Genomic DNA, 12132 nt, shown 5'->3' on the forward strand with positions numbered 1-12132 from the left:
CTCTGAGAGAGTTCACTGTTTGTCACTTCCCTCTTAATGTCACCAACCATTTCCTTCTTAATATCACCAACCACTTCCTTCTTAATGTCACCAACCACTTCCCTCTTAATATCACCAACCACTTCCTTCTTAATGACACCAACCACTTCCTTCTTAATGTCACCAACCATTTCCTTCTTAATATCACCAACCACTTCCCTCTTAATATCACCAACCACTTCCTTCTTAATGTCACCAACCACTTCCCTCTTAATATCACCAACCAAACTTCCCTCTTAATATCACCAACCACTTCCTTATAATGTCCCAACACCACCTTCCTCTAATTATCACCAACCACTTCCCTCTTAATATCACCAACCAGCTTCCTCTAATTATCACCAACCACTTCCTTCATAATGTCACCAACCACCTTCCTCTAATTATCACCAACCACTTCCTTCTTAATGTCACCAACCACTTCCCTCTCAATGTCACCAACCATTTCCCTCTCAATGTCACCAACCACTTCCTCTTAAATATCACCAACCACCTCTTGTTGTACCTAATTGGTCAATATGTACATAACTGTGCACTCTCCTCAAACAATAGCATGGTATGTTTTCACTGTAAAGCTACTATAAATTGGACAGTGCAGTTAGATTAACAAGAATTTAAGCTTTCTGCCCATATAAGATATGTCTATGTCCTGGGAAATGTTCTTGTGACTTACAACGTCCTGCTAATCACATTAGTGCACATTAGGTCAACCGTCCCGAGGGGGGGGACCGATCTCTAGAGATTTTTAAGAGGTTCTAATATCACCAACCACTTCCCTCTCAATGTCACCAACCATTTCCCTTTTAATGTTTCCAAACAATTCCCTTCTCTTGTCAACAACCACTTCCCTCTCATTGTCAACAACCACTGCCCTCTCATTGTCAACAACCACTTCCCTCTCATTGTCAACAACCACTTCCCTCTCATTGTCAACAACCACTGCCCTCTCATTGTCAAAACCACTCCCTCTCAATGTCAAAAACCACTTCCCTCTCATTTGTCAACAACCACTGCCCTCTCATTGTCAACAACCACTGCCCTCTCAATGTCACCAACCACTTCCTCTCCATTGTCAACAACCACTTCCCTCTCATTGTCAACAACCACTGCCCTCTCATTGTCAACAACCACTGCCCTCTCAATGTCACCAACCACTTCCCTCCATTGTCAACAACCACTGCCCTCTCATTGTCAACAACCACTGCCCTCTCAATGTCACCAACCACTTCCCTCTCAATGTCAACACACCACTTCCCTCTCATTGTCAACAACCACTGCCCCTCTTCATTGTCAACAACCACTGCCCTCTCAATGTCACCAACCACTTCCCTCCATTGTCAACAACCACTGCCCTCTCAATGTCACCAACCACTTCCCTCTCAATGTCACCAACCACTTCCCTCTCAATGTCACCAACCACTTCCCTCTCAWRMWSASKWWRRWKWGKSSTRRRAATYTCACCAACCACWTCCCTCTCAATGTCACCAACCATTTCCCTTTTAATGTTTCCAAACAATTCCCTCTCAATGTCAACAACCACTTCCCTTTCAATGTCACCAACCACTTCCCTTTTAATGTCACCAACCACCTCTTCCATCTCTCATACCTAAAGAGCCTCCAGGTGACAGTCAAACAAATATAGGCCTACATGGCTACCAGATACCAAGGCTGCCCTTGGTGTTAAATATCAAAGAGGTGATGGGGGAAAGCTCTTCTTGGGATAAGTAGGAATGTAAATGAGATTGGAGAAAGAGCAGGTGACAGATTTGTGTCCTTGTCTCTGAACGGCTTTTTCCCTCAAGATGTTTTCTACGTTGTGGCATGATGAATGTGCGCGTGGCAAGACAGCATTAAGTTGTTGTGCTTTCTAAAGGGCAAAGGTCACATATGGAATAAAGGAGGATTTTATAACTGAGGGGAAGTGTTCGTTTGGATACAGAGGATTTGATGAAACACCATTCAAGCACTGTTGAAGTGAGGAGAAGTGAATGTTAATATGCTAGTGTTCTATTTGGGTTCTTTGCAACAACCTTGGGACTGAGTGCACAGCAAATACCTAATCATAGCATGCTCCATTTACTGTAATTCTCATAGGCTTTAGCATGACTTGTAACTTGTTGGGTCTGTGCATATAAGCTCAGTGGAGGTGTCCTTAATCAAACTTGTTTTGAGGTCAGCTGTGCCTCGAGGGTAGAACAAATATGATTGGTTGGATGAAAGCTTGATAGTCACTGACTGGCCGAGTGTACAACACCTGGTGAGAGTGAAAGAAGTTAAAGGCTTGCTAGTGGAGGGTGTAAAACGTGGGTTGTCATATACAAGGTTGCTGGTTTGAGTCCCACCCCAACCCCAACCCTTAAACTTGAAATGTTTTACATTTTAGTCCTTTATCAGAGGCTCTTATCCAGAGCAACTTACAGGAGCAATTAGGGTTAAGTGCCTTGCTCAAGGGCACATTAACGGATCCGATTTCTAACCTAAACTTAACCCAACCCCAAACCCTAATCATACCAATTGGAATGACTTGCCTTAACTGAACTGTCTTTTCCCTCTAGGCAAGCTACCCTTAGAACAAGATGGAATAAGGAAAACTCCAATCTGTGCATATAAAGACACAACCTTGTCCAATCCAATTATGTTGAATTCATTCTTCTCCCAACAGAGTCTCAGACTGTGTTTACAATCTACAACAATGCCTGAGGCTTTTAGCCGGCAGATCATTTAAAAACAATCTCTGCTGCCTTTCAGGCAAATGACCCAAATGCCTTCATCAAATGACCCAAGTAACTTTAGGAGGAACCCCACTGTTACTGTTTACACAGACCTAGGCATTTAAATTCTGTAATGAGTGTCTAACACCGGCTCTGAGAGACACAGACTCTCTTAGTAAGCCCCGCATGTCCATAGATCTCTAAAACCTGATCAATGCACAGCCATGTAATCAAACAGGCTTGTGCTGTGATTGATGCCCTTATAATATATGCAATTCAACTGTACAGCTGAGCAATAATGATAATGTAATTTCCGAAGCCTTAAACCAAAGTTTTGTCTGGTTGTCTTCGAAGTTCTGACTTGTAGCATTCCGGCTTGAAGCATTTTATTCTGCTTGAAACTGGGTTGTTGAACTAGGTGTTTTGATGAGGCCACCCTCAAACACTTAAATACATCTCTTAAATAGCCCGAATACAATCTGAAAAGATATAATTTGGCAATGTGTGTGTACTCGTGAAGTTGCTTCTTCAAACATAAATGACAGATTAAATAAGTACTTAAGTAGACTTTATATATATTGGGCTTCTTCTTCTTCAGTGCCATGATTGCAAACAGAGCAATTTCCCTACATAGTAAATGGCATCAATGGAATATATGTTAAAATGTGAAAATAATTTGGCCACTTTCCAGATCTGTTGAGAATACTATGTCCCATCTGTGTACACTACTTCCAATTGGCATGTGTCATGTACATGTACCATGGCATCAACACCAGTCCAATAGGACAATGTCATAGGCCATTTAGGACAAACTACATTTTAGGTTAGCGTTACTCCTAGCATGCTCATGTGTGGCTTTTGAGGATTACTATTGTAACGTAGGCAGGGGAAGTCTTCAATCACTGACCTTGCGTCTCACAGCCAAACATAATCCACCCATTGGGATGCATACATCTGAGCTTCAATATATATATACAAAAAGGGGTGTTTCTACTAAGGGGGGTTTCTACTAAGCTAACATATGGAATTGTTTTAAGATGGTCACCCCTGTAAGTACAAAAAAAATACATACAAAAATTGTGTGATGAATTTGGCCTTACTGCTATAAGCCGATTGAATATCACATTCATACATGGATAAACAGATATTTAAAATCTATCAAAAGGAATTATGTTTTGAAGTCTGTTCTATATCTGAGATATAAGTTATTTATTTTATTTATTATTTTTTACCCATATTTAACCAATATTTTTGGGGGCACAAAACTATTTCCATACTGCCATTTATTATTTTTGAAACCGGTTATATTAGTTTGTAGCCCAAACCGTACGGAGGCTACAGACGTTTTCGTGAGAAGACCGGTTTTCGGGACGTCTCCTGGTCTGACAAACACCGCTGTAGCTCTGCCACCTTCCACCGCAGATGCGAAAGGTCAACATCGGCGGATACGGTGGATTGAGACGCAGACACAGATATCTCCAGTTTAAACAGACAGACTCTAGGGGGTTGATCTCTCTTGATACTCATCTAATGTCCTTCCAACGTCCCTCACCAAGCATCTTTCCACTACTGAACAGAACCTCTTAGAGAGGACCACAGGGAAACTCAATGGAACTTAGTCATAAAGGACCATTTAGACACCAATGAAAAACTGAACAGACATTTCTACATACTGGAATAAATTCAGTAAATTATTTGGAGGCAGAAACCCATAGCTGTACGCTGAAAACACATTACAGTTTTTTACAATCACTTTGGTACTAATTTCAGAACCTTGATGTCATTTTCAAAACCCTAGACACAAAACTCACAATCGATGATCAAAATGATCAAAACTCTAACACTTTTCCCAATTTCTTGGATACAATACACATAAATCTAAGATCATTTGTTTATGTAACTAAAATCACCTGTTCAAAATGGCACAACTTAACATCAAAGTATTACCATTTCAAAATGCAATTTACACATTACATCTGAGATGACTGTCTATTCATTTCATTACAATGATCTAACTATCAATTGATACAACTGCTCAAAATGATAAGTAACTGTTGTCTTACTCTTAATGCATAGTTGTATGGAAACTGACAAACAATATTCTATGTTTAGAGCATGAAAGTTTCAGGATAACAAATCCATTGACACCAATTACTGTGGAACATGAATCAATTGGACTACATTGTCTATGGATGTAATATTTCATCATCATTCTTTATCAGAAACTGTTTCTATGGTCCCATGTATCACTTTTCCAGACCATGTTTTCAGATTTGAAATTACTGTACACTCACTGGCCACTTTATTAGGTACACCTATCTAGTACTGGATGGGACCCCCTTTTGGAACAGCCTGAATTATTCACGGTGTTGTACGTTAAGAGATGCCCTTCTGCACACCACTGTTTTAAATGGCTGTTATTTGAGCGTTTGTGGCCTTTCTGTTAGCTTGAATGAGTCTGGACATTCTCCTCTGACCTCTTTCATTAACAAGGTGTTTTTGCCCACAGAACTGCCGCTCACTGAATGTGTTTTGTTTATCGCACCATTCTCTGTAAACTCTAGAGAGAACTCTAGAGAGTAAAAATCCCAGGAGGGCAGCTGTTTCTAAGATGCTGGAACTACCATGAGTGGCACCAACAATCATACCACAATCAAAGTTGCTTAGATTAAGCATCTTGCCCGTTCTAATGTTTGGTCGAACAACAACTAAAGCTCTCTACTCTATATACTCTATATATTGAGTTGCAGGCAGCCACATGATTCTCTGTTTGAAGGAGCAGACTATTTGCGTTAACGAGCAGGTGTACCTAATAAAGTGGCCAGTGTATGTATGCAGGCCCTTGTAATTGCTTTTCAGATACTGCCAAATCGTTACTGATGATTGATTTCACATTGTGGTACGAGTATATAGTGAAATTAGTGGTATCCACCTACAACAACATAGCGATAACATGGAGCCGGCAGGTGATCCAGGTCACAATAGAGTTCAAGCAGTGGGAGGAGGAAGACGAGGAAGATGTGGTGGTCAAAGGAATGGCAGGGGACAAGCACCCCTTCTGAGAGGTGATCGTGAGCCTCGTTTGAGAGGTGTGGGGGAACATGGTAGAGGACAAGGCCACGGACCAAGAGAGCGGCAGCAACAGCAAAGAGTGTCCAATGAAATCCGAGCAATAGTTGTAGACCTTGTCGTAAATCATGGCATGACAATGACTGAGGCAGCTACAATGATTCAACCAAACATCAGAAGATCAACCGCAGCCTCAATCATCAGAACTTTCCGCAATGAGAACCGGTAAGTCTTCACCATGCACTAAACATTAGGCTACTCTCAATTGTCACAGGGTAGATGATGTGATTAAATGTGTTCTTACTGTAATTTTCCCTGCAGAATTGAGACTAGGCAAAATAGAGGAGGCAGAGGCAAAATTCTGACTGACCAACAAGAGTGGACTGTGGTCAATTTGGTTGGGGCCAGAAATTATATTCGCCTTACAGAAATTCGGCAGCACATTTTGGCCATGAAGACATGTTCAACAATGTGGAAGCCATAACTTTGCCGACTCCATTCTGAACAAAAGCGTCTGATGAGCAAATGTATGTAAGATCACATTGTATTCACAATGTACTGTAGATTAATCTGTATATGTTGTCAAAATGAAACACAGTAAAGCAAACATTTTACATTTGGCTCTATACTCCAGCATTTTGGATTTAAGATAAAATGTTTCATATGAGGCGACAGTATAGAATGTCACCTTGGTCCATAAAGTGCTTTAATTTCTAAACAGTAAAACATAAATGTATGAAAATACCCTAAAATAAAAGATAACATTCTGTTCTGTCGCCTCATATGAAACATTTGCTGGAGTATAGAGACATATTAAACATTTTAGCTTCACTGTCCAAATACATTAGGAGGGGAGTGTAAATATTGCTATAGGCTACTTAATAGGGATAGGAGTCCCGCTACCGGGACAACTTCCGGTGAAACTGGAGTGCGTGCAATTCAAATAAATAATCATAAATATTATGGATTTTAAACATGTATGTACATATAAGTATCTTATATCGGCTGAAAGCTTAAATTCTTGTTAATCTAACTGCACTGTCCAATTTACAGTAGCTATTACAGCGAAAACATGCCATGCGATTGTTTGAGGACGGCACCCTACATCAAAATGTTTTTCCACCGGCACAGGTTTCATACATTCACATATAACGATTAAATATTCACTTACTTTTTGATAATCTTCCCCTGATTTGTCATCCTAAGGGTCCCAGCCATAACATGTAGTGTCGTTTTGTTAGATAAAATCCTACTTTATATCCCCAAAAGTCTGTTTAGTTGGCGCCATCGATTTGAGTAATCCACCCTTTCAACTTGCAGAGAAAGGAATCCAAAAATCGACCCCTAAACTTTGTTTCAACAAGTCAAAATATGTTTCTATTTACTCCTCAGATACCCTAAAATGTAATCAAACTATAATATTTCTTATGGAAAGAAGAATGTTCAATTGAAAACCGATTTTAGCAGGTGCGTAATGTCTTCATGGCTAAAACTGATATTTCTTATTCGTTTTTGAAGTTACAAGCCTGAAACCTTGAAAATAGACTGCTGAGACCCTGTAGAAGCCATAGGAATTGCATCCAGTGAGATCATTTTTAATATGACCTTACTCTTGCATTTCTAAGAGGATGGTCTCTCCAAAACAAAAATGTCTGGTTGGTTTTTCTATGGATTTTCTCCTACCATATCTATTGTGTTATATTCTCCTACATTATTTTAACATTTCTACAAATTCAAAGTGTTTTCTTTCCAATGGTACCAATGATATGCATATCCTGGCTTCAGGGCCTGAGCTACAGGCAGTCTACTTTGTGCATGTCAATCAGACAGGAAGTGGAGAAAAAAGGGGCCTAGCCCTAAGAAGTTTTCAATGCAAATCATTACCTAACAATATATATTATTGTTATGGCACGTTTAAGTCTTATCTGAACGTCTCACTCTGTCATGCATTTATTTATTTAACCTTTATTTAAGCATGCTGTCTCTTTCGCCAATGAGCCCTGCATGAACCCATGAACAAACAATAATTACACTATATATACATCTATACTGAATACAGTACACACATCAATTACACAATACATATAAACTGTATACAGTATACACATCAATTGCACAATACATATATACAGTATACACTATACACATCAATTACACAATACATATATACTGTATGCAGTATACACATCAATTATACAATACTGTCACGTTCTGACCATAGTTCTTGTGTGTTTTGCTTGTTTTAGTGTTGGTCAAGACGTGAGCTGGGTGGGCATTCTATGTTGTGTGTCTAGTTTGTCTGTTTCTATGTTTGGCCTAATATGGTTCTCAATCAGAGGCAGGTGTTTTGTGTTGTCTCTGATTGGGAATCATATATAGGTGGCTTGTTTTGTGTTGGGGTTTGTGGGTGGTTGTTTCCTGTCTTTGTGTTCGTTTCACCAGAAAGGACTGTTTCGGTTTGCCACATTTATTATTTTGTTATTTGTAAGTGTTCACAGTTTCGTAATTAAACATGTTGAGCACTGGCTACGCTGCGTGTTGGTCCGATCCTTGCTACACCTTCTCTTCTCGTGAAGAGGAGGAAGGCTGCCGTTACAAATACATGAAAAACAAACAAAAACAAAAAGCAAAAAACAATCATATGAAACAAACACATTCTTCAGTAACGCCCTCTAACATCCACGTGAATTTGCATAATTACATATTATGCAAATAATATTAATGTGGCAGGCTGAGCCTTGTATGCATACATTCATGTAAAGATATTCATGAGCTTTTGGGGACAGCTGTTTTTCTAAGCCCCACAATGTGTCTGTATTAAAACAATGAACATTCTGCTGAGTTTGAGTTTTTAGCCGAGCCTAGTGTAATTGCTATGCTACCAACAGCATTTCTGCTGATGTAAGGGAATTTATGAACATCATAATAACCAGCTTTATTGGTGAGGGAGGAGGGAAGATATGACAGACTAATCGCTACTCACACTGAACACACACACACACAAACATACTCTCTTCAAAACTAAGTCAGCTGTTGGTATGTCAGATATCAATGCTATGATCTGTAATGACATGTTATAATAGCTGCCATTTCAAACTTCTGGTGGCATCATCCCATTGGGCACATATGTCATTTCAACATCTACTTTAGATTTACATTAGGTTAAAGGTTTGGTGAAAAAATACGAAATGCCCTGACGTCGATGACTTTATGCAAATCCAATCAGTTTTCCATGTTGATTCAATGTCATCACATATAAAAAATAAAAATAAATGACGAACAACGTTGATTCAACCAGTTTTTGCCCAGTGGGATGTCGGCTATGTTGTGAGCGCAGCCAACCAGTGATGTCCTATTTTTGTTGAGCAGTGCTTGCATGTATTACTGGGGATTTTGCATTAATGAATTTGTCATCACAACAACTTGACAACTAAGCAAAGAAAATATTGATAAAATGTAATCAATTATTCAAACAAAGAAATCAATAATTTCCCTTTCCGGATATGGACCTATGTCTGAATTTCCAGCTACTGTACACTCCTGATTTATGAACTGTTTATGCTAGATTGTGTACATTACTCTAGTTTGACTCTATGGAAATCCATTGGCCTCAATTTACATTTCCCCCCTCAGTGTTCAGGGTAACAGTATGTCGGTAGGGTGTGATTATGCCCTAATTCTAATTAGATGAGCTCCATCCCTGGGGTGACATCCACCCAGACACTCCCTTCAGTAATGAGTCTCTCTGGACTGGAGCATCCACACCTCTAATAGGAATAGAGGAATATTATGTCAGGCCTGAAAAAGGTGGGCAGGGAGGGAAGGGGAAACAAAATAATGGAACAACTTTGGTAACACTTTACTTAAAGCTGACAGGAAAAATTTCTTATTTTAAAGCATATAATGTTATGTCTCTGTACAGCCTGGTCGGCAGCTTTAGACTGCTACAGTATACTCAACGTTTCTCCAAGGTATGCCAGGAGGTAGCGTAGCAAATGCTCAACTGACTCCAAATGGCTGGTCTTTAGTCAGGTATCAAGTGAAGAGGGACACTTCACTTTACTTAAAGCTGACAGGAAAAATACTGAAACAGCCACCCTCCAATGTTGAGTAACTCCCCACATTGTTCTGTCCACTGAGTTTTACAGGATAGACAAAGTGCAGTTTGACACTTTGCTCACTGGCCACATCCCTCTTGACTCATATCACGCCTCGGCTTCCCTCTGCACTTTCCATCCACCATGTGACTTCAGATAGACTTTTCTACTTAATAAGCTGCCAAGGAGAGACTTCATCAGGGATAGAGATTCCTGTTTTTCACAGTACATATCACACTGATGGTGGAACTCCTTTGTCAAAAACCATGCTCAAATCAAATCAAATGTTATTAGTCACATGCACCGAATAGGTGTAGACACCTTACAGTGAAATTATTACTTACGAGCCCCTAGCCAACAATGCAGTTTAAAAGAAATACGGATAAGAATAAGAAATAAAAGTAACAAGTAATTAAAGAGCAGCAGTAAAATAACAATAGCGAGACTATATACAGGGGGGTGCCGGTACAGAGTCAATGTACGGGGGCAACGGTTAGTTGAGGTAATATGTACATGTAGGTAGAGTTATTAAAGTGACTATGCATAGATGATAACAACAGAGAGTAGCAGTGGTGTAAAAGAGGGGGAGGAGGCAATGCAAATAGCCTGGGTAGCCATTTGATTAGGTGTTCAGGAGTCTTATGGCTTGGGGGTAGAAGCTGTTTAGAAGCCTCTTGGACCTAGAATTGGCACTCCGGTACCGCTTGCCGTGTGGTAGCAGAGAGAACAATCTATGACTAGGGTGGCTGGAGTCTTTGACAATTTTTAAGGCCTTCCTCTGACACCGCCTGGTATAGAGGTCCTGGATGGCAGGAAGCTTGGCCCCAGTGATGTACTGGGCCGTTCGCATTACCCTCTGTAGTGACTTGCGGTCGGAGGCCGAGCAGTTGCCATACCAGGCAGCGATGCAACCAGTCAGGATGCTCTCGATGGTGCAGCTGTAGAACCTTTTGAGGATCTTAGGACCCATGCCAAATCTTTTCTGTCTCCTGAGGGGGAATAGGTTTTGTCGTGCCCTCTTCACGACTGTCTTGCTGTGCTTGGACCACGTTAGTTTGTTGGTGATGTGGACACCAAGGAACTTGAAGCTCTCAACCTGCTCCACTACAGCCCCGTTGATGAGAATGGGGGGCATGCTCAGTCCTCTTTTTCCTGTAGTCCACAATCATCTCCTTTGTCTTGATCACGTTGAGGGAGAGGTTGTTGTCCTGGCACCACATGGCCAGGTCTCTGACCTCCTCCCTATAAGCTTTCTCGCCGTTGTCGGTGATCAAGCCTACCACTGTTGTGTCATCGGCAAACTTAATGATGGTGTTGGAGTCGTGCCTGGCCGTGCATGAGTGAACATGAGTGAACAGGGAGTACAGGAGGGAACTGAGCACGCACCCCCGAGGGGCTCCAGTGTTGAGGATCAGCGTGGCGGATGTGTTGTTACCTACCCTTACCACCTGGGGGCGGCCCGTCAGGAAGTCCAGGATAAAGTTGCAGAGGGAGGTGTTTAGTCCCAGGATCCTTAGCTTATTGATGAGCTTTGAAGGCACTATGGTGTTGAATGCTGAGCTGTAGTCAATGAATAGCATGATCACATAGGTGTTCCTTTTGTCCAGGTGGGAAAGGGCAATGTGGAGTGCAATAGAGATCGCATCATCTGTGCATCTGTTAGGGTGGTATGTAAATTGTAGTGGGTCTAGGGTTTCTGGGTTAATGGTGTTGATGTGAGCCATGACCAGTCTTTCCAAGCACTTCATGGCTACAGACGTGAGTGCTACGGGTCGGTAGTCGTTTAGGCAGGTTACCTTAGTGTTCTTGGGCACAGGCACTATGGTGGTCTGCTTAAAACATGTTGGTATTACAGACTCGGACAGGAAGAGGTTGAAAATGTCAGTGAAGACACTTGCCAGTTGGTCAGCGCATGCTCGCAGTACACGTCCTGGTAATCCGTTTGGCCCTGCTGGCTTGTGAATGTTGACCTGTTTAAAGGTCTTACTCACATCGGCTGTAAGGAGCGTGATCACACAGTCTTCCAGAACAGCTGGTGCTCTCATGCATGTTTCAATGTTATTTGCCTCGAAGAAAGCATAGAAGTAGTTTACCTCGTCTGGTAGGCTCGTGTCACTGGGCAGCTCTCGGCTGTGCTTCCCTTTGTAGTTAATAATGGTTTGCAAGCCCTGCCACGTCCGACGAGCGTCAGAGCCGGTGTAGTACGATTCGATCTT

Source organism: Salvelinus sp. IW2-2015, linkage group LG27 (genome assembly GCF_002910315.2).
Source record: "Salvelinus sp. IW2-2015 linkage group LG27, ASM291031v2, whole genome shotgun sequence".
In the NCBI taxonomy this organism is placed as follows: Eukaryota; Metazoa; Chordata; class Actinopteri; order Salmoniformes; family Salmonidae; genus Salvelinus; species Salvelinus sp. IW2-2015.